General features: G+C 39.2%; 1 protein-coding gene across 3 annotated transcripts in view; it reads left to right on the top strand.

Moving 5' to 3' along the window:
* Lrrc69 (leucine rich repeat containing 69) overlaps nt 1-24,965 on the top strand; it is a 170,902-nt gene that overhangs the window by 43,647 nt on the left and 102,290 nt on the right.

Genomic DNA, 24,965 nt, shown 5'->3' with positions numbered 1-24,965 from the left:
TGGTAGCACATGCCTGTCATGCTCACGGAGCAAGGACAGTCAAACATTTGGAGACCAAACTCTGGCCAGCATGGGGTGCAGGAGAGCTTGTAAAACAAAAATAAAAACAAAACAAAAACAAAAACAAGAAACAAAGGGTAAAGTAATAAAAGCAGGAAGCATTCATTGTATAAAAGGTATATCCATATATGGATGTTTCAACGATGAATGAAACAAATGAGTTTGAAAGAGAGCAAGAGGGGTATATGGGTGGGCTTGGGAGGAGGGACAGGGAAGAAGTAAATGATGTATGATATTATAATATATAATAATACATTATATATAATGTATAATTTTATAATATAAATGTTATATTAATATATATTATAATATATGTTATATATTACATTATATTATAATAAATATAAGACATTTTGAAAGTGCTTATAAGATTTTAAACTAGAAAGTATAAGGTGGCTTTAAGCTTATTTTTCAGAGACAATGTTATTTTTCTGTCAGTATTTAATTTTTACATATTCACTTTAGGATGAATTGAAATTACACTTCATAAAAATCTTTTTCAGTTAACATTATTTATTGCGTACTCCCCTTCAAGCAATATATCTCAGATATTTAGATTGAATCTTTAAAATCATGTCTACTTTTTTATACTCTCATTTATTGGAATAAGCAGGCCTTTGAGGGAAAAGATTATCAGAAATTGATATCTTTTATTTTAAACTTTCTTTGACGGAGTGAGATTTCCAAAATGTAACCCATGATTCACAGTGAATGGCCGATGTGTAGAACAATGGCAGTTATGGTAATGGCTGGTTTAGTAGTTTCCTGTGCTTGCCATAACTGGGACTGAAGGTCACATTTCTGAAGAGAAGGTCTCTATTTCTTTTTCTCTTAGAAAGATACAAATTATTGGACTTTTGTCAACCCTGACTCACTATGACTTCATCCTAGCTAATTATATCTTTACAATTCGTAGACATGCTGTTTTTGGGTGGGTGGCACTATTCAACCCAGTATACTTTGGTAAAGTGTAAAACTTAGTTTAGATCTAGAACAGATTTAACTGTACTATGTGAGGAGAGATCGGTTCAGCCAACATTTGTTGAATGTCTCCTCTGGCTACTCCCTCTCAAGTGCTCTTGAATACTGGAGGAATTCCGACCATCAGAAGGTACCCAGCACCCATATTAGGCAACTCTGATGTCACCGGCCCCTCAGCTTCTACAATCGCAGGTGTACATCCCTGTACATGTACACATAATTAAAATCTTTTCTTGAAATTGAGTGAACCAACTAATTGGTTATTTTATTTAGTGTTTGTGTGTGAACCATCACACATGTGTGATGAAGGCCACGGAGCAGCCTTTGACTCTCTGTTTCAGCTATGTTGGTTCTAGGTCCTAACTCAGGTTATCAGGCTTGGCAACCAAGTATGTTGCTCACTGAGCCGTATTGCTGGTCTTCAAACAACAAAACTGAAAATGGAATTCTTACCACCAGAATATTCTAGTGAGACAAATGAACAGTGATGGATATTGCTTGTGTGGAAATGTCACGTTGGTTCTCATAAAAGCAAGAAATACAGACAAAAAAATTAGGAACATTGAAAAAGTAGAAATTAGCTTGGGAAGAAAAGGGGCCAGGCAGGTAGTAATTCATGATGTCTCCAAAATATCAAGATAAAAAGTGGCCAGATGCACTTACAATTTTTGAGAATGGGGAAGGAGAAAATATTACTGTTACTTGCTACTGAGAACTTTGGATGACCTACTCGTGGGGCTTGTGAGAGTCAAGAGCTACTGATATTTTAAAAGGAATAGAAAACTCAGTCTCTAGAGAAATAGTGGCTATATCCCTATATAGGGCGAAAAGTGAATTCCTTAGATTTTTAGTCCCTTTGAAATAATTTTAAAAGACCTTTTTATATGCATCTTCTTTCACTAGCTCTTCTGGACCCAAACTTCAGTGATTTGAAATAGAGGTTGGCCTAATCAAAATAACAAAAACGTCTTTCGAGACAGGGATTCTCTATATAACAGCTCTGGCCATTTGGAAATGGAGCTGTAGACCAGGCTGGCCTTGAACTCACAGAGATCTATCTGCCTCTTTCTGCTTAGAGGTGGGATTACAGGCATGGGCTGACAAAAAGTTTTAATAACTATCACCAGGAAGCATCATGAGGTCTGTCTTTGATGTGAAATTTAGAACAAAACCTCATCTTTGAATATTGTAGAACCAGCAGCAAGCTTTGTCCTTTAAAGTAACACTCTTGTCCGACTCTATTAGCAACCTTTCTACTCATTCATGACATCATGACATTTTAGATCTAGAAATAAAACGTGTTATTTCTTTGCATCAGTACTATATAGTGGTTCAGTAATTTTACAAGTTTTTGATGCAATGTTTCATGGAGTAAAATCTGTTTGCTGTTGCACAATTCCCCGGAGAAACAGACTGGACCTTAGACCTATTTAATGCTAAATGTATTGAGACTCCAGAGAAGTAATTAGCTAGTAGAAATTGCCCTCCATTTTGAGTACACAATAGAATCCTTTGGATAGCTTGTTAAAACCCAGAATGCTGGGCTTCACTCCCAGAGTTTCTGAGTCAGATGGCCATGGAGCCCAAGAATGTGCAATTCTATTAAGTTCTCAGGTGTTGCTGATGCTGCAGGTGTGGGGATCATACTTGGAGAACCACAGACCTGAATTACAGAGCGATGTGGATCTAGACCTGGAATTCCAGACTTTGCCAAAAGCCCAGTCTCCATCGATCTTAGTACAGAGCCTCTGAAAAACCTATTCTTCGTCTTAGCGGTGAAAAGTAGGGGGTGTCCCTGCTATTCCACAAATAACATTTCTTTTCTTACATTGGGAGGTCAGATTCTGAGAATGTCACTGTGTCCTTGAGTCCAGTGATGCTGAAGGAGCACTGTTTGAACAATATAGTTCCCGTGTATGAGGAAAAGGCTTCACATAGAAACAGGGTTTCAGTATGTGAACACAGGGACACAGAATAGTGGGTTTTGGGAATTGAGATTGTCATGTTGGCCAGTAGAGTTAACCTTATTCTTCTAAGCTACACACATTGTAAATGTATGTGGTAATTCCCTACTGCTGATAAAAATGGATGATTATTTATTTTTTTACCCAATTTAAAAATAGGCCAGAGAGTTTAGTATGCGAATTGAACACTAAGTTACTCTGGAGGATTTTTGGGAAGGCCAAATCTGTACCAGGTTATTTATTTAATAACTTGAGAGTTTTATCTTTAAAGAATTTCCCATTTACATTAACTGGATGCAATTTGGATGTGGACAATTTATCTTAAACATTTCTATGGCTACAGGTCAATGTGACAATGCGTGTTGTCACATTGACCTGTAGCCATAGAAATGTTTAAGATAAAATGCTTTGCTAAGAGCACGCTCTCTATTTTTCCAGAAGCACAAATCATGTGGACAGTGAAGAGGTTTGAATCCACCGTTCCCAAACACAATCCCCCCCCCCCAGCTTAATAGTTATTGGTGTTACGTCCTTTGGCGCCATAGTGTGTTAACTGTAATATTAATCTTTTTCCCTCTATGCAATTGGTGGTATTAAACACCTGTATTAAAATACTCTTTGCACTGAACCCCCCAGTGAACGTGATTGTTAGGGGGAGGGCGGCAATGGGGGGAGGATGGGGAGGGGAACACCCATAAAGAAGGGGAGGGGGAGGGGCTAGGGGGATGTTGGCCCAGAAACCAGGAAAGGTAATAACACTCGAAATGTAAATAAGAAATACTTAACTTAATAAAAAAAAGTAATAAAAAATACTCTTTGCAAGGTGCTTAGCATACAGTTGGTGGTCAGCAAAAATAGGAACAGTGAATAATTGAGATACTATCTATTATTAGTGCACTGGCACATGCTATGTAGTAAATGTTCTTTTCTGTTTTGGGGTACTGACTGGTTGACCCCAGGTTTTTATGCTCACCAGGCAGGTACCCTTCCTTCAGGCTTTCTTTAAGGGTTGGTTTGAGTTGTCTGTCCCTCACCTCATCCTGTACTTAGGGATGTGTATGCAGACCTTCAAAAGCATATGGTGAGGTGCTGGGCTGTAGCTTGGTGACAGAGTGCTCGCCCAGGAAATCCAAGGCCTAGGTTCAATCCTCAGTAACACAGACCACAATAAAAACTTAACTGAGCCCAATTTGATTAGGGACTCCATTGATTTGTACTCCAGGGCCACTGTGATGTGTACAACCTCAGTAGCACATACCACACCCTAGACCCCTTGACTGAAGTCTAAATAATGAGTTTCTCTGAAGATGCATTTGCATTCCTCTGATCTAACTCAGCTGTGTAATAAGAAAGAAGCAGTCAACTGTGCTTCTGAAAGAGCCCTGATTCTCAGGATCTGTAACTTTAGTTCTGCTTCTGTAAGTCACTTTCCACCCTCTAGTAGAACACTGGGTTTCTAAATGGAAGACTGTCTCTGAAAATAGAGCCCTATGTCATTGACCTTGGTTCCTTAGACCCTTGTCAGATTGTTGGTAACTAGTTATCTTGATGTCATTTTTTTTTTTTTTTGGTTTAGGTCAAACATATTTAATGATTTTCTTTTTTTGTTTTTTGTTTTTTTATCTTTATTAACTTGAGTATTTCTTATTTACATTTCGATTGTCTTTCCCTTTCCCGGTTTCCAGGCCAACATCACCCTAACCCCTCCCCCTCTCCTTCTATATGGGTGTTCCCCTCCCCACCCTCCCCCCATTACCGCCCTCCCCCCAACAATCACGTTCACTGGGGGTTCAGTCTTAGCAGGACCCAGGGCTTCCCCTTCCACTGTTGCTCTTACTAGGATATTCATTGCTACCTATGAGGTCAGAGTCCAGGGTCAGTCTATGTATAGACTTTAGGTAGTGGCTTAGTCCCTGGAAGCTCTGGTTGGTTAGCATTGTTGTTCATATGGGGTCTCGAGCCCCTTCAAGCTCTTCCAGTCCTTTCTCTGATTCCTTCAATGGGGGTCCTGTTCTCCGTTCAGTGGTTTTTAATGTCATTTTCTGTTTTAAAAAGTGACTTCTGGGTGCACGGCCAATGCTGGCTGTTTTTGATCATTTCTAGTCTCAGAAAATCTTGTTGAGCTGCCTGGACCCCAGATTCTGGCTTGACTGGTAGATGGTATAGATGATAAACTGTAATCTCTACCTGTTGCTTGTCTGATTCATGAAGCCTAAATGTTTCATGAATGATTCCAATGTCTTTAGTCATTTTATACTTTTGTGCTTATGCAAAATAAAGAAATGTGTCTTATTAATGCATTTGTATACATGTGCACACATGTGTGCATTTGTGTACCTGTGAATGGATGTGTGTGGAGGCCAGAGATTGAAGTTAGATGCCTTTCTCTGTTATTCAAACCTTATGTGTTGAATCAATTTGTTTCATTTGAACCAGGAGCTCACACAAAATTTGGCTATGTTAGCCAGCCAGCAGGCTTTGAAGAGACCTGGTCTCCATCTTTTACATGCTGGGATGACAGATAGGTGGGTACCGGGGATTCTACCTCTGGTTCTCATCCTCATGCTACAAGCTCTTTACCTGCTGAGCAATCTTCAACACCTACTATTTTATTTTTTGTAGGATCCTTATTATTTCAAAATGAGCTTACATACCTTCATTAGAGTAATTTCCACATAGGCAGTTATAGACAAATATTCATGCACACACATGAATTTCCAGGAAGACCATTTAATTTTAGTTTGTAGTTTTATAAGGAACTATGACCTGGAATGCTTGGAGAATAGCTATTACATTACAAATATTACCATGCCCCTGATCAAACATGTCTAAGTAGTCTAGGAAACACAACTGAGTTATGGGAAAGAGACTTATTGACAGAGTGAAATTGCAGTGTTTACCTCATATCCAAACTACCATCTGAAGCTTAAAAGTTTTTTTAGAACTGGTTTTAAATATAACCTCAGAATGAAAGAGAGATATGCAAGGAAATATCCATAAAGTTGTGGGCAAGAATGCCTCTGAATCTGTCCATGATATGGTGGCTGGCATTGAAGGTTCAGTTTGCTCTGGGCTGTGAGAGATTTCAGCCACATACCTTGCTCACTATTTATTCTGCCTCTATGTCTCTGCAATAGTAGTCTTTGGGATCCATTTGTTATTTGGTATCTATCCATCTGTCTGTTTGTACTGACTGGTTTTGTGTGTCAACTTGACACAAGCTGGAGCTATCCCAGAGAAAGGCATTGTCTCAATTAGTGATCAAGGGTGGGAAGGCCCATTGTGGGTGGTGCCATCTCTGGGCTGGTGGTCCTGGGTTCTATAGGAAAGCAGGCTGAGCAAGCCAGGGGAAGCAAGCCAGTATGCAGCACCCCTCCATGGCCTCTGCATCAGCTCCTGCCCTGTGTGACTTCCTGGTCTGACTTCCTTTTGTGGTGAACAGCCATGTGGAAGTGTAAGCTGAATAAACCCTTTCCTCCCCAACTCGCTTCTTGGTCATGATGTTTTGTGCAGGAATACAAATCCCGACTAAGACTATTCTTTGTCTTAGCAGTGATAAGTATGGGGTGTCCCTGCTATGTTACACAAATAACATTTCTTTTCTTACACTGGGAGGTCAGATTCTGAGAATGTCACTGTGCCCTTGAGTCCAGTGATGCTGAAGGAGCACTGTTTGAACAATATAGTTCCCGTGTATGAGGAAAAGGCTTCACATAGTCTACTTTTTGCCTCTCAAATATTAAAGACAGATATGTTCTGGCCTTGAATCTCTTTGATTTGACCTTGATTTGAAAAGAACATATATTTTTTTCAGTTGTCAGGGTTCCTTTCCACGTATCAATTTATTAGGAGATATACATTTAAAACAGCATTCTGTGACCTGTAACAGACACAGGACATGGGCCAACGCTTTGCTAATGCAAAGCCCTTGTGGGATCTGGTTTTATGTGAATGATGTAAGCTTAGCTAACATGGGCTAGTGAACTCCAAAGCTGGACTGGATGCTTTCCCTGTCTTCGCTTTTACGAGGCTGAGCTCATGTTCTGCTGTTCCTTGGGTGGGGGCGGGAGAAAATGAGTGTGCTGAATTACATGCTGTTGCTTCTTTTACTGTTCCAATTCTAACATTTCATGAGATAGCCCTTTTGAGATGAAAGCATAAAGAAAATTCATAAAACATTACTCTAGAGACAATGATCATTTTGTTAAAACTCAGGTTTAAAATTTGAGTGCCCAATTAAATTTGGTGGTATAGCTGTTTTTCACTGCTTAGCTGAACTTAAGATCTGGGTTTTGACTTTTTCTATCTATATGTGATTTTATAGGAATTAAAGACAGGCTGGTGCTGGGCGCCTATAAAATGGAAATCTGTGAAAGGATCCTGTTCCAAGGGACATGGTGCTTGAAGGCCTATGTTTATCTGCCATTAGTTAAACACTTCAGAATATGAGTTTTCTTACTAGGTTGTAATGGCCTGACTTGGGAGAGTGAAAAGATGTCCCACTTGCTTCCATAAATGGAGATTCCAACATTTAAATAGCTCTTATCTTTTCATTGAGGAATGAGGATAGGGTACTCTACTTAGAAAAGCAGAGCTGTTTCTTCTCTTCCTCCTCCTCTTCTTTCTCCTCTCCTCCTCTGCTTCAGTCTCTCTTAGAAGGGGGAACAAAATAATCATGTGAGGCAGAGGGAGGGATCCGAGTGGGAGAGGGAAGGAGGAAGGGAAAAGGGGGGGGAGGACAAAATTATATATTGGGGGGGGGGGACAGGCCAGAAGCCCAGAGAGCCAGGAGAATGAATGGAAATGTGTAGTTACCAGGGGAATGGATGTAAGGTGGAGTGGGGAGAACCTCTAGAAAGTCCCAGAGACCTAGGATGTAAGAGGATCCCAGGACTCAATGGGGATGACCTAAGCCAAAATGCCCAACAGTGGGGGAATGGGCTTAAAACTTTTTAAAAAATGTATTAATTTATTTTATGTGTGTATACTGTTGCTTTCTTCAGTCAAGCACACCAGAATTGGGTGTCAGATCCCATTAACAATGGTTGTCAGCCACCATGGGGTTGCCGGGAATTGAACTCAGGACCTCTGGAAGAACTCTTAACCACTGAGCCATCTCCCCAGCCCCAGGGGAAATGGAGCCTGAACAGTTCACCTACAGTAGTTAGGCATGGACCCCAGTGGAGGGATGGGGACATCAACCCACCTTCAAAAGAAATGCAGGGACAAAAATGGAGCAGAGACTGAAGCAATGGCTGGCCAGCAACTGATCCAACTTGGGATCCATTCTAAGGGTAGACACCAAACCCTGATGCTATGTTGTGCTTGCAGACAGGAGCCTAACATGGATGTCCTCTGAGAGGCTCTACCAGCAGCTGACTGAGACAGATGCACATTCTTATAGCCAACCATTGGACTGAGGTTGGGGACCCCTATGGAAGTTAGGGGAAGGAATGAAGGAATGAAGGGGATGGCAACCTCATAGGATGACCAATAGTGTTAGCTAGTCAGGACCCCTAGGAACTCCAGAGACTGGCCACCAACCAAACAGCATACATGGGCTGGTCTGAGGCAACCTGGCACATATGTAGCGGAGGACTGACTGCCTTGTCTGGCCCCAGTTGGAGAGGATGTGCTTAGTCCTATAGAGACTTGATGCCCCAGAGAGGGGAGCTGCTGGGGTGGGGCACCCTCTCAGAGGCAAAGGGGAGAAGGGATAGTGTGGGGAACTCTGGGAGAGGGGACATGGGAGCACCACTTGGGATGTAAATAAGTAAAATAAATAATTAAAAGAAAAAGAAAATGAGGGTCAGTATGTTTAGGAGACTAACCCTGGTCATAAATAAGAAGGATCTTCAAGTCTTTAAAAGCTTTGGGAACTTGAGGTGTACAGATCAGCTGTAGACTGTTTCCTCATGTTTATACGATCTCCTGTATATCATAAACTAGTGGGAAAGAGTCCCTCAAATCCAGTAAGTGGTTCTCCTTAAATCACATTACTCAGGTGATAAGATCTCTCTTCCTATCTGCCGGCTCTTCCTCAAGAAAACTCAATGATTATCGGCATATTTTGTTTTGTCAGTGATGCATTTTCAACACTAGAACAGTACCTGACACATAGTAGACAATAAAACCTGTCCGGGGACAATTTTATTTGCACGAATGGAGGAGCAATACTGTTGGTATGCCAGGCTAGCCAGAAATGTTGCTAAACCTTGTGTAGAACATCCAACAGTTCCCTCAGAGGTTACCTGGCTGGAATGGCCATGCTGAAGTTGACAAGCCCGAGTCCACGGCATTTGTGACTTATTTATTTCTAGGCTCCAAGCTTTTATTCCAGAAATTGAAAAGTATTTATTATAAACTGTGTGATTGTCAAATAGCTTGCAGAGTGCAGAAAAATAGTCAATGGTGATAGCTAAAGTTCTTATGTCTCAGCCCATGCTCACATATCCTGAGTCATAGCCACTCAGCTTGCTGTTCCCAACACTGTAGTAGTTTTGCTTTAGTTCACGTTTGCATGATGTACTTGTTATCATTCCTTTCATCTTTTCTGTAGCCATTCAGTTTACATACATATTACATATGCTATATGAATTCATTTAAAAACATCCAGTATAAAATCCTCAGTCTTCAAGTTGTAGCATTTAGTTTACCTTGATGTATTGCTGAATTAATTGGGGCCAACTCAGCATCTTCCTATGAATTTCTACCTTCTTCTCCTTCTCCTGTGCTCCTTTCCCACTCCCCCTTTTTGCTTAAATCCGGAGAATTTTATAATTCCATTTTTATAAATTTAATACTAAAGTTTTATATGTTACTGTTACATTTGCCTAAACGTTAAACATTTACTTGCTTTATGGGGGTTATTAATTTATGCTTCTAGGGAGTGTAAGAACTTCAAACTTATTTTCCTCATGCTCCGTTCTGAATATTTTTTGAGTATTGTAACGACTTTTGCACTTTAAGGCTTTACTGCTCTGTGACACACATAGACACACATAGACACACATAGATGGAATTCCTTTTCATTGCTACAACTTCTTCCCTTTTCTTTAACCTCTGAGAGGAATCCTATTTACTGCCAGGTCAAAACATCTTCTTGCCTTTCCTTTCAATGAATTTACATTATTCCGGTTTTAACCTAAATCCTTTATTTGTTCCTGAGGAATAACTTTTTTCTGTGTGTGTACGATCCAAATTAACACTATCATTTCCCTCTCCCTCAGCATTTCAAATTCTATCTACTGTTTCCCAGCATTCATTGCTGCCGCCGAGTGTCTTGCCATTCGCTTGGTGCAGGCTCATACGCCGGCATGTTGCCTTCCTCAGGAGCAAAGCAAATCTGTTTTTCTCTTCCTAGAAGCTTCTAAGATTTTTTTCTCATAGTTTCATTATTAATGTCGATTACGTTGTTTCTATACATTTATTTCATTTTATTTTTCCCACCTGGAATTTATCAGACTGCTTAAATGTGTGGATCAATGTCGTTCTCAGTTACACACAACCAACTTGACACATCGGGGAAAAGGGAATGGAGGGATTGCCTCCATCCTACTGACCCATAGGCAGGTCTTGGCGGCATTTTCCTGATGAATATAGGAGGGCCCAGACACTGTAGGAAATGCCATCCCTGGACAGGTGACTCTGGGTGGCAGGAAAGCAAGCGAGTAACTATGGAGCCTGAGCCAGTAAGGAGTATGCCACGGTCTTTGCTTCAGTTCCTGCCTTCGGGTCTTAAATTCCTGCCATGACTTCTCTGATAATAGACCCTTTTAATGGGACCAGAGACATTGTTTCCCACCCCAGCTGCTTTTGGTCACGCTATTTATCAAAGCAATAGAAGTCAAACTAGGACAATATGATATTCATTATGTTGAAAAGCGCTAGTCACTTTCTTTCCAATATTGTTTGGTCTCTCTTTTTTTCCTCCTGTAATTTAATTTCATATACTTTGTAACTTTTCATTGTATCTACTTTACATGTTATTCCAGTTCTGTATTTCATTCTTTTTTTCTCTTTGCACTTCATTTTACATTTTCCTCACATGTTTTTACAATCCTGTCATTTACTTTTTGGTGACAATATTTAAATATTGTTACGTTTACTCGTTTTCTCCCTAACTTTAGTCATTGTACAGTGCCTGGTTGGTTCTTTTTTCAAATCTATTATGCTACCATTCACATTTTTAACTGGACTTTATTTGCTAAACATGGTAATTGTAGTGACTTTAATATCTATGTCTAATAAAGGCAATAATGGAGAATATTTGGGGTCCATATTGAATACACTTGTCTTATCTGTTGTTAGTGCAGCTTTATTCATTCACAGAAGTGCTATTCAACTCAGAGCACCTTTCCTTAGATAGTTGGTTAGTCTTGATTATATATTGAAAATTATATTTGAATAATTTTTTGGAAAATGCCTAGAAGTCTCAGATGATGTAAAGTTTTAGATATATGTCTATTTACTTTTACCATGCCAAACAATATGGCACTTATTAATTCAAATGAAAGGTTAATTATATATTTCACTTCCTAAGGATTATCGAGAAAACTTTGTGTTTCTGGGACTGGAAGATTTTTATTATTAGATTAAAAAATATGCACATTGGTTAGTCTTTGTTTGTCAGGTTGACATAAACTAAACTCAACTGGGAAGAGAAAATGTCAGTTGAGAAGTTGCCTCCATCAGAAAGTTTACATGGCACACGCCTTTAATCCCCACACTTGGGAGGCAGAGGCATTCGGGTCTCTATTAGTTCAAGGCCACCCTGTTCTATAGAGGGAGTTCCAGGACAGCCAGGGCTATACACAGAGAAATCCTGACTCAGTGCTACCTGACACCCCCGCCCCCCACACACACACAAAGAAGAAAAAAAAAAAGAAAAGAAAGTTGGCATACTAGTAATTGTAACTAGGCTAATATATTAAATTATTTCTGAAAAAATGTTTTCATTGTGGATTATTTGAAAAATATAGACAAATGAAAAAGGAAAACAAATTTACCTGAAGTTACCAGCATGATAGAGCAGGATCTGTCCCATCAGTGCACTGTTTTAGTTCTTTACTATTCTTCCAGTTAAGACCATGTTACCAGAAGCCTGCTTTATAACCTCCCCAGGTAGGCATGGAATATTCACAGGTGTGTTATTAGAATTAAGACATACAAATTGCTGTTGTAATATATACATGTTTTAAAATGTGCATTTAGTTAAACATACATATTTCCTCCTGATTTAATTTTCTACATCATTATTTATAATATCTGTGAAGTAAGTAAGTATGTATGTATGTATGTATGTATGTATATAATTAAGCCATCTCTGAGCTTTTGGACACGTGGGGGCATATTTCAGACTACTTACTTAATACAAATATTTCTACTGTTCTCATGCAGTTTATCTTGGTACATACCAGGTTTTAGTCCCCTACAAAGACTTCTGGAAGTTATATTTCTTGAGTCAAAAAATTATACATATTTTCACACAGTATATAATTGTCTGCTTCTGTTTCCTCTGGCATGGATTTTTCTGTTGTCCCTAATGGTGTTGGCCTCCAGTGATGGTCAGGTAACTTCATTTAAGAAGTTGATTGTTTAATTTGAGAGTTTCTGTAAAATCGGCAGCTTTCTCTTTTTTAACCCACTGTGTAGGAATGGATAAAATTCTGACTCAAAGTGAAAATGCCACCAGCTGGTATTAGGAATTCTGATGCTTCCCTGAGGTTGCCCACCACTAGGACAAAAATCAACTCCTCTTCCTGTTCGAGCACAGGTTTTGCTAGGCTACAAAGGCTATGTAGTTTGGAGGTTAGGGGAAGAAGGTGGGGTGCGGGAATTGGAGAGTACACATAGGGTAGAGTGTGGATCCTTGACTCCACAGTGCTGCCTCCCCTGAGTGTACAGCGGTGACACCGTCCAGTGTGTCTCTGTCACCTTCTCTGAAGTCTCTTTTGCCTCTCTGGGTTGAACTTCCTCAACTGATTCCAGATAGCAATTCTTACCTACTTCCATATTCACTTTGCTTGATGCTTCATCCTTTGCTTGAGTGTCTACAGCTGCATTCTAGTCCTGTGAGAATTTCTCTGAGTCTTTGAGCAGCTAATTATGTAATGCTATTTATCATGGAATCATGCCTAGGATTTGTAACGGAGAAGGAGACTACTGAGTGTGCTCTGCCTTTACATCTTGAAGTCGGAAAGAAGCACCTTTTACTGGGACATCTGAAGTGTAGGAAATTACTGTCACCCCCTGTCTGGTGGGGATGAATTGGGGAAGTCAATGTTTATAGTCTGTTCAACCCGCTTTAACAAAATACCTCATGAGGATGATTGGTAAGCAACAGAAGCTGTTTTTACATTTAAGGTATCCTGGATCAGGTTACCAACAGATTTGAAATCTAGAGAGGATTCACTGTGCTTTAAAGGTGATGCTGTCTAGATTGGTCCTTATGTGTCAAAAGGATACATATATTCCCATGCGCCTCTTGTACAGGGCATTTATGAGATCAGACCCTTAAGACCATTCACTTCCCAAAGCCTCACGCCTTTTAATACTATAAAATTTAGGATTAAATTTCAACATAGAAATTTTGGAAATAAGATCACAACAATAATAAAAAGGAAGAAAAAACTTAATTCCAACAAGACGTTCCTGCTGAGGAAAAGAAACCCACAGTTTGTTTATGCTAGACACTGGGCTGTGGGTTGATTGATTACCTTCTTTTTCTGGAAAGATGTAAAGATTACCAAGTACTTTACACATTCTTCATTGGACTTATAAAGTTCCATGAAGTGAATGTTAGTCTATTTATAGAAACAGACTCAGATACTTTAAATGATATTTCAGGTTGTGTGGAAGGAAAGGATATGTCCTTAGCCTTCACCTTTAAACCTATCAGTCTCTCCAGTCCACTGTTACATATAGATTAAGTTAGTTGAAACAGTAAATGAAGTGTTTTTATGGTCATACCTGAAAACATTCATACAAGTAACAGTATACAGATGGAGTAGGTTGTACTTACACACACACACACACACACACACACACACCACACACCACACACACACACACACCACACCACACACCACACACCACACCACACACACACACACACACACACACACACACACCACACCACACACCACACACACACACACACACACACACACACACACCACACACACACACACACACACCACACCACACACCACACACCACACCACACACACACACACCACACACCACACCACACACCACACACCACACACACACACACACACAGACACACACACACACACACACCACACCACACACCACACCACACACACACACACACACACACACACACACACACACACACCACACCACACACCACACACACACACACACACACACACACACACCACACACACACACACACACACCACACCACACACCACACACCACACCACACACACACACACCACACACCACACCACACACCACACACCACACACACACACCACACACACACCACACACACACACACACAGACACACACACACACACACACACACACACACCACACCACACCACACACACACACACACACAGACACACACACACACACACCACACCACACACCACACACCACACCACACACACACACACACACCACACACCACACCACACACACACACACACACCACACACCACACACACACACACAGAGGCTACAAATTAAAAAGATGGCAAGTAAGAGTATATGGTAGGTTCTGGAGCAAGAAAAGAGAAGGGGAAATGTTTTAATTATATTAATCTCAAAAAAATAAACAATTAAAAATTACTTTGAGTCAAGCTCAAAACATTCTTTTCCTTTTAATCGTATTTGAGATGTAGGAAACCTCAGTCAAAGATATTCAAGGATCCTTTGAAACACTTACTTAGTTTGAACAAAGAACAAAAAGGTCGCCGACGGAAGTTAAAAGTTCTTTGCTTTTAAGGGGCTTTATTTAAAACCACATTGGGGCTTGCATGGTTGAAAACCAATTTAGAAGCTGCAAACTGACATTCCCTCCCTCCCTGCTCCCCCCTTCCCTTTGTGAATCTGGCCACTCAAGTTTTAATTTCCTGTCAGGTTCAGAGAAATGGAAGAGGAAAGATCCACCATCAGTTCTTAAACCAGAAACAGGTTTTGCAGAACCCTTGAATGTTTTCCCTATTTCCCTCTTGTGAATCATTGCCTAGATTGGGCAAGTTTTATGATGGAATTGGCCAGTTTTAGTTCCAGACGTTCCAGAGCAGAGGGGGAGGACTTCCACCACTTTGACTCCTCACGAAAGCCCTGTGTGGGAGGGAAGAGTGTCTAGGAGTATGGCTCCCTCCTCCAGTTGAAAGGGTCTGACTATGCAACTAGCTACGAGAACTTGAAAAAGATGACTTTCTAAGGGGTAATGAAGGAAAGGAAAGGTTAGCTCTAGATTAAAGAAATGGAGTAGCTTTCTTAATGTGTTCTTAATGGAGAAGTCATAGAAACACACATATTATAAAGGTTCTTTGGAGTGATTGAAGGATGGAGAGCTTTGACTGCCATGGATGAGACAAGAGAGCTTGTCACGTATGTAAATTGCTATACAAGTTTTCTCTTGCCTCCTTCCTTGCAAGATAAAGGGCCCTAACGAAGTTTCAACAGGGATGAGTACAGAGAATCATGGTAGGCTGCTGGAGATAATTTAGTAGTTGAATGATTACTTGCTATTCTTTTAGAGTATCTTGGTTCAGTTCCAGCACCCACCTACCAGCTCATGTAATTCCATTACCAGGGCATCTGATGTCTTCTTCTGACCTCTGTGTTGCCATACATGTTCTTAGGCACACATACATACACTTAAAAATGAAATATTACAAACCGATTATATATATGTATATATATATATAATCTCAACTGTAATAGGACAAAATAAGTCAGAAAAATATTTAAAGAAAAAGCCTAAGAAACAGAGGGCGATGCAGAGACACACAACTTCATACACATGGAAATTTCATAAAAACACAAAACCAACAAAGGTCCTATAGGTTAAAAAATAATAATCAAAAATAAAAAAGGCCCTAACAAACATTATGAGACAAAGAGTCTTCAAAGATGCCGTTGAGGCCATTTTGTCTACTTACTTAGCATGAGGACTACCTTCAAGAGCTGTGCAAGAGCAGTCAGTGCTCTACCTGCTGAGCCATCTCTCCAGATACGCCCGCCCCCCTCAGATGCTGTTTCTGAGTAGGTTTCTCAAGGTGTCAGCGAGATGTTTGTGATGGCTGCTACTGACATAATGGTCATCCACCTGGCTCTTAGGCTGAGAATCTTTTACTCAAGGCGGCTTGAGTAACAAGAGCGTGTTCAGTAGATGCTCATTAAGGAGCCACAATGCCCTTATTCCTAACAACCTTGCTTATTTATAGGAAATTCTACAACCGAAAAAATGTTTACAAGAACTTATCATTAACAAATAGCAATTTTTACAGTGTTCTAAAAATGCTTACCTTTGTCCAGTGTCTAGGGACAGGTAAGAACATCCTAGTTTTTCTTGTAACTTTTTGCTGGTGATTTCAGATACTATTCTTCTCCATGTAATTTTAAATTTGATAAAGATTCTCCACAGACAGTCTATAGGATGTCTGTCTTTCTATCAAGATTTATTATAATACCCATTTAATAATAGAAGCTGAGAGTTCCTTTATTTGCCATGCAGAAGTTGGAGATGTCCAAAAATCCAGTATTGTTTTAGTTGGGCCCATAGTATCTAAGAAATAGTGCAGTCAGTGTGGTGGAGTTTGAGTCAGGTATATGGAAAGATCAATATGCTGGTTCAAACAGGTAAAGCAGGCCATTTCTTCTTGCCACCTTTGTTCTATTTGGCTTTCAGTGGATTATATGATGCCCATCTACTTTGGCATTGATTATGGTCATCTGCTTTACTAAATGCCAGTTCCATTGAGAAACACCCTTACAGCCCTCATAATTTAATATGCGAACATTGTCCCCTTACTGAAAAAAAAGTTAGACAAATATATAAGTACCTCATGGCCCAATCAAATCATCGTAGAAAATTAGCATTACACTAAATAGAGTTAAGTATATTATTTACAATACTAAATCATCCTATTATCTTGTTTACATACATATGCTTATTTTTATTAATTATGAGGCCACCCCTTTAAATGGCAGGTATTTTGGGGAGAGGGATCATCAGATCTGAAATGCTTACTTTACACATATAGTATACACTTGTTAAGAACATGGATATATACTAGATGAACGTGTGTATATACTATATGAATAACAGTTTAATAAAAGTTATAAAATGAGTAGGTATTACCAAGTTTTGAGAAAATTACTTTGATAATTTTAAATTATTAAATTATTTGTGACAAAGGTGGCCCATTAAAATCTGACTATTGATTATTCTTCCCTTCCATTGTGCTTGTGGCTTAGAGATGATCTCAGATAAATACTCCATTGACCTTTGAATTTTATTTGGCACAACTATGGCTGGAACCAATTATTCTTATTTAGATACTCTTAACAAGAATCAAATCTTAAGATAATTAGTTGTTATGTAAACTTATGTTGTTAAATTCATTGAATTTAAAGAGCAAGCAATTAGGGTCTTATGTAGGCTCATTAGTCATGTTTATGAAACACTGATTTAAATTTTCTCTACAACATCAGAAAATATAGGGATGAGAACAAATTAAGTGGTCTGAGGTTTCTAGCAGAAAAGGGTAAAACCCCGTGTTGCTTTCCCTTTGAATTTCACCTATGTGCAAACGTTGTCGGCCCTGCCATCTTTCAACAGGAAAGATCCTCTGCTTCTCCTCCCCCTTTATTTTTCCCTGAATTCATTCCGTTTCTGTGGTAAAACAAAAACGGTTATGAAATATGAGGGCTGAAAGAGTAAAGTGGGTTTAAAAGAGTTCAGGACTAGGGCTGGAGAGATGGCTCAGCCGTTAAAGGCTAGGCTCACAACCAAAAGAGTTCAGGACTAGAGACTTATTTTTCTTTGCAAGCTGAAAGGTTACAAAAGCAACAGACCCTCCTTTCCCTGGGCCATTTAAACCAAACATCTCTGAGAGCCATTAATGTGCTCTATCTGGGTGATTTTATTCTCCGTAGTTAACTCAGATGGCTTTCTGTCTAAGAGAAGGATGAGATTTAAGGTCAGTGCAACAACAGAAAAAGAGTTTCTGATTTTGCTGACTACAAGGTTAATACAGATGTTGCTCAACTTACAATGCAGTCACCTCATGATCAACTCATCATGGGATCAAGCAGCAGAAGTCAAAACTACGCTTATTGTCCCAAACTATCGAACATTGTATCTTTGAAAAACCCATCATTAATGTATTCAAAACATAAATTTAAGTCTGCTGTTGGTCAAATTATATATCACAAATCCCATTTTAGAATTTAAAGTAAATCATATAATTGATTTAATACTCTCCTAAAAATAAAAAATGTCTATGGAGGTGCACGTTCATGCCATTGTAAGCTGGAAAGTATCTTCTTTTGAGCCACTGTTATGCCATGGACCATCTGTCTATAATTGAGGCGAATATTTTGGTAACTAGAGATTTAGCTTTTTGTTTCTTTGCCATTTGCGTGAGGATACTAGGATTTGGGTGGATGCTTAAAATTTAGATATTCTTAGTGAAGATAACATAAATCTCTGAAAAATGTTTATAAATGATTCCCTTGGACATCATTTTTACATTTTTAAGGAATGTTTGGGGAACTTTTGGGATAAATGTTTTCAGACATTTGAGGTTGGATAGTTAAGTCATTTCACGTTATATAATGTTAACCCAGACGCAGGTTCCTCAATAGACCTTTTCCTAATTGTGACCTCTAGGAACCATCCGAGAAAGTAGTTTTGAGATGTGACGTCTGGGGTCAGAGATAACTGCAGTTTTAGATAACTTTAAAAGAGCACACTTTTCATATCCCGGGATACTTTTTCTTCTCGTTTTTAAGAGCCAGAGGAATTATTTTCTCATGTAGACTTAGAGCTTAGAGCTTAGAGACCATACAGATCTCACATTCTGCACCTGTATATAGAAGCTAGTGATGTTTTCCTGGAGGATTAAGAATTTGGGGGTAGAACCTGGGTCTAGGTTACTCCAAGACCTGTTCCAAAGCTGAATGCAGTACCACTCATACTGTGTGGAATCACTGCCCTCTTCTCTGTGTTTGTTCTGCCTTTTGTCTAGCAAACATACTTTTCTTAAGGATACAACTTGCCATCTGATTTGATCTTTTGACTTTCCACATTCACCTTATTGATTAATATTATTATATTAATACTATATTATTATATTAACATATTAATATTGTTGATATTATTGATACATAATGTATCTTACTAACTATGTTTTGGCCAACATGTTTTGAATGCATCTTATGCTTACCTTTTGCTACATCTGGAGTTATAGTGAAGAATTAGAAATTTTATAAATTAAAATTTAAAATTAAAAATCCTAAACTCTCATCATTTTATATGTTGTAGTTAAAATGGAATTACATTACTTTTCTCTTTCTCTTTCCTCCCTTCATTCCTTCCCATGTGACACCCACTATCAAATTGATAGCTGTTTTTCATAGATTACCATTGTTAAACACATACATATGTATTCACATATATCTGAGCATAGCTTGCTGAGTTGTTTTGTTGTGGGGTCAGGGTTGGCCATGTTGTACTGGGTAACCATTAAAGGGCTTCATCCCTGGAAGAGGCTAATTCATTCTTACAGCAGTCAGTACTCACTAGTTCTTTGTCTACAGATGTGACTCCACAAAAATTCCCCTCTTTCGTGTTAACATACCCATAGATATTGCTATTTTTTTCTGGTCTTGTTCATACACTCATTTCTAGGAGAGAGTGTTTTGCAGCAGACTTCCTGATCTTCTGGCTCTTTTCCCTGTCCCCTCTTTTTTTTTTTTTTTTTTCCGGAGCCGAGGACTGAACCCAGGACCTTGTGATTGCTAGGCAAGCGCTCTACTGCCGAGCTAAATCCCCAACCCCCTGTCCCCTCTTTTGAAATGGTCCTTGAATCGCAGATGGTAGGAACCGTGATGTTGATGTATCTATTGAAGCTGGGTTCCCCATGATCCATAGATCTCTGTATTGTGCCCAGCTTTCTTCTTGCTGTAAAGAAAAACTTCTTTGATGAGAGATGGGAGGTATACTATCTGCGGATATATAAATAACATTTAGAACGTAGCAAGGGATTTTATTGGCCTAGCAATAGAGTAGTAGAATCTTTTCTAAGGTGCAGGTTTCAGTACCAAGCATGATTTCTGTTCTGTTGAGTGGGCCTTAATTCCAATTCGACAGCTGTTGGTTGGTTCCCCCCAGCATTGGAGTGCCACTTACTGCACCTGTAGCCTCTGTTTGGTTCATAGGTGTTGCAGAGTGAGTAGGCAATTATTTCCTTCCCTTGGCTGCTTGCAGTCATATATCTGGTACCGTGGAAGCTAGACAACAGGGAAGAGTCAGGTTAGGTAAAGCTTGAATCACCTGAGTCCTGTGTCTTAAGTGGGCTATACTTCAACAACCAGGGCTTATCTCCATCCCTGAGAGCCAACCAAGGGCTACATCAATAATCTATAAGTTTTGGGAGCCACTTGAACTATACCAATAAACTATTTGAAAGGGAGTTTCTCATGCCTGATACTGAGTGTTTTTTGCTGGCCCAAGTGGGGTTATTTGTCTCTCTTTCCCTGCCCTGCTATCCATTTGAAGCTCCCTCTCTGGTTTTCCATTTTCCACATCATATTACCTCTATCCTGCTATTTTCCTCTCAAATCCCACCCTCTCAAACTTTCCTAGTTTCTGTGGATACTCTATGTTGTATATTTACATCAGAAGGTTTGGAACTGGGTACCTCAGATAAGAGAGAACTTGCAATGTTTGTCTTTCTGGGTCTGGGTTACTCCACTTATCTATAGACCATTATTTTATTCTTCTTTACAACTCAGTAGTATTCCATTGTGTATATGTACTGCATTTTCAGTATCAGTTCTTATATGGAAAGACATTTAGGCTGTAGCTATTGTGAATAGGCATCCAGGAAGTGTGAGTATCTACGGAGTAGATCCTTTGGGTGTATGCCCAAGAGTAGTATGCCTGGATCATTGGGTAGAAGATATACTTTTAGTTTTTGAAGATTCTACATATTAAAATTCAGAGTGGCTGTACCAATTTGCATTCCTCCCAAAAATGAATGAAGGATCCTCTTTCCCTAGAACCTCACCAGCACGTGTTGTCAGTGGTTCTGTTGATCTTTGCTATTCTGACTGTGGGAAGATGTTTTAATTTGCATTTCCCTGATTTCTAGGGATGACGAACACTCAAGGTAAGAGGGAAATGTAAGTTAGGCCATTACAATGCAATGTGTTCAGTGAGTTCTAGATCTTCACACTGTGCTCGTTCTGACTTAGTGGTAAGCATTGGAGGACAGAATTCAAACTTCAGGTCAATCTACTTTATGATGATTTTCTTTCACTTTTTGCTTGGAGTCCCATTCTTCATAGATGCTAGGCATTACCAGTAAGTTTCCTGATTTGCTTATTAAAATAGATGCTATCTATAGTAGTTACCTGTGGCTGTGTGACAATGTGTAGCTATTGAAAGGAGCTCTGATGGATTAATTTTACCTAAAATCTGCTGGTTACAAAGTTGAGAGGAGTTAGATATGTTGTTAAGGTTTCTCAAGCTGGGACTGCAGTCTCAAGGCTTGCCTAGGGCGAGAGGACCTGTTTCCAAGATGGCACACTCACAAGGCTTTGGCACAAAACCTAGATTTGTTCCCATGTGAACTGCCTAACAGTACTCACTTCATGGCAATTGGCTTCTTTCAGAGAAAGTGATGTAAGAACAAGAGGACCATAAGGAATTGCAGTGATTTAATCTCTGAAGTTATATGCATTTCTGGTGCTATATTTTATTCATCAGAAGGGAGTCTTGAAGCCTAGCCCATAGTCAATGGAGGATAATTAGAACTTCTTAGAATCTCTTAAAGTTGGAATAGTAAAAAAGTGACATTCTGTAAACCCTCCATAATGGACTTATAGCACAGAACATGCTCTGTCCTGTTTTGTGAGCTTTATAGACTGACAGCACAACTCAGAAAGGATATGGGAAGTGAGGGAAGAACAATAAGAATTGGGAAAATGTGTAAGTGTTTATGAGTTCAGCATAAGATAAAGATGTCCACGGCTTGCAGATGTTTTGTACTGTGGGTACAAACCAAAGAGTTTTATATTGTAGGATAATATTGTAGAAATTACGAAGAATGGAAAAAAGAGGAAAAGGGAAAAAGCAAATGATATTTTAAATATCTTTGTGTGAACAGCAAGAGGATGAGAAAAGGAAAGAAAATACTCTAAGGACCAGGCTTGAAACTAGTCAGTTTGCTGCCATGTTATAAATGTGAACTCATTTCAAGTATGCAAAGATGGATACAGAAAATGTGGTACATCTACACAATGGAGTACTACTCAGCTATCAAAAACAATGGTGTCATGAAATTCATAGGCAAATGGATGGAACTAGAAAATATCATCTAGAGTGAGGTAACCCAATCACAAACACATATACATGGTATGCACTCACTGATAAGTGGATATTAGGCCAAAATCTCGGAGTACCCAAGATATAATTCCAAGACCACATGAAGCTCAAGAAGAAGAAATACCAAAGTATGGATGCTTCAGTCCTTCTTAGAAGGGGGAACAAAAATATTCCTAGGAGGAAATATGGAGACAAAGTTTGGAGCAGAGACTGAAGGAAAGGCCATCCAGAGACTGTCCTATCTGGGGATGCAGTCCATATAAATACAGCCACCAAACCCAGACAATATTGCTGATGCCAAGAAGTGCATGCTGACAGGAACCTGATATAGCTGTCTTCTGAGAGGCTCTGCCAGAGCATGACAAATACAGAGGAGAATGCTAGCAGCAAACCATTGAACTGAGAAAGGGGTCCCCGTTGGAGGAATTAGAGAAAGGATTGAAGGTGTTGAAGGGGCTTACATCCCCATAGGAACAACAATATCAACCAACTAGAGCTCTCAGATACTATACCACTACCCAAAGACTACACATGGACAGACCCATGGCTCCATCTGCATATGTAGCAGAGGATAGCCTTATTGGGCACGAATAGGAGGAGAAGCCCTTGGTCCTGCCAAGGCTAGACTCCCCAATATAGGGGAATGTCAGGGGGTAGAGGCGGGAAGGGGGATGGTTGGGGAGGGGGTACACCCTTATAGAAGAAGGGGAGGGGGATGTGATAGGGGGTTTATGGATGGGAAACCAGGAAAAGGAATAACATTTGAAATATAAATAAAAAATATCCCCGAAAAAGTATGCAAAGGAAGGATTTTCAAAGTCTTAGTGGTATAATATCTGGATATGATTATTTTAATGCATATTTATAGTGATTCAAGTGTTAATGCTGAGTGGAATGAATTGAGATTGAAGACTAAGCAATTTATGATTAAGCAGCTGGAGAAAAGCAATTTTGGTTTTTTTTAAGCTAAGTTATTTGGAAACAAAATAGTTTTTACAGACAGAGTATATCACTGAGTCATTGATGATCAAGCTATATACAGAATGAAGCCATTAAAAAGTAGACTATAAATGTCTAATACCAAAGAAGACATATTTGAAATGGTATCTATCTCCCTTACTAAAGTTGCTTTTATAGAATAAACAGAGAGATATTTCTTAACAGGCTTGTCTTATGTATACATACCAGAAGCATAATTGCAGGTGAAGGTGACATACTAGACCTGTAAACTATGTGATAAGATGTGTGTGTTGCTGTATCTGTATAGGTCAGATCAAGTCTATAACTAAAGATAATATAGCTCAAATATGGCTACTTTATCACTTAGAAGTTAGAGTTGATGCATTCAAGCAGAATATATAGAATATTTACATTTATAGTGCTCAGATAATGTAAAGACTAAAAAGAAAGAGGACTACTGTAGGGAGACAGGTAGAAGAATCAGGTAAGAAGAACCATGTGTCAAATTAGCTGTGACTGTCCCCAAGGGAAATTTAAAAATGGCAACTAGCTTGAGAAAGGCAGAAAGAATATAGGCTTTCAAGAAAGTTAGTGGAGGCCTTGCATAGGAGTCTGGATTTACTCTCCAGTTTTAAAGGTGAAGACTACTGATGGCTGTTCCTAAACAAAACAAAACAAAACAACCCTTCACCCCAAACAGAAACAAAACAAATAAAATAAAAATATGAGAGTTGATGTTTACAGAGGAAGTTTTATTTATTTTTTCATACCCAGGAGCTGATTTTTGATCTGCTTTCCAATACAAAAAGAATCTATATTCCATTTTTAGGTTGGATTATTTAGTTTGTTGATTTCTAATTTATTGAGTTATTTTATACATTTTGGATATTAGCACTCTGTCAGATGTAGAGTTATTGAAAATCCTTTCCTATTTTGTGAGTTACTGCTTTGTCCTAGTTATAATATCCTTTGCCTTTCAGAAGCTTTTCAGTTTCATGAGGTCCCATTAATTGATTGTTACTCTTAGTGCCTATGCAATTGGTGTTCTATTCGGGAAGTTGTCTCCTGTGCTAATGTATTCATGACTCTTCCACACTTTCCCTTCTATCAGGTTCAGTGTATTGGCTTTATATTGAGGTATTTGATCCACTTGGATTTAAGTTTTGTTCAGGATGATAAATATGGATCTGTTTGCATTCTTCTACACATAGACATCCATTGTTGAAGATTCTTTTTTTCCATTGTATGTTTCTGGCTTCTCTGTAAAAAACCAGGTGTCCATAGATGTGTAGATTTACACCTAGGTCTTCATTTCAATTCCTCTGGTCAACTTGTCTATTTTATGCCAACACCGTGCAATTTCTATTACTGAAACTCTGTACTAGAGTACAGC

This window comes from Rattus norvegicus, chromosome 5 (genome assembly GCF_021556685.1).
Source record: "Rattus norvegicus strain SHRSP/BbbUtx chromosome 5, alternate assembly SHRSP_T2T, whole genome shotgun sequence".
Taxonomy (NCBI): domain Eukaryota; kingdom Metazoa; phylum Chordata; class Mammalia; order Rodentia; family Muridae; genus Rattus; species Rattus norvegicus.
This window is presented reverse-complemented; position numbering and strand designations above follow the sequence as displayed.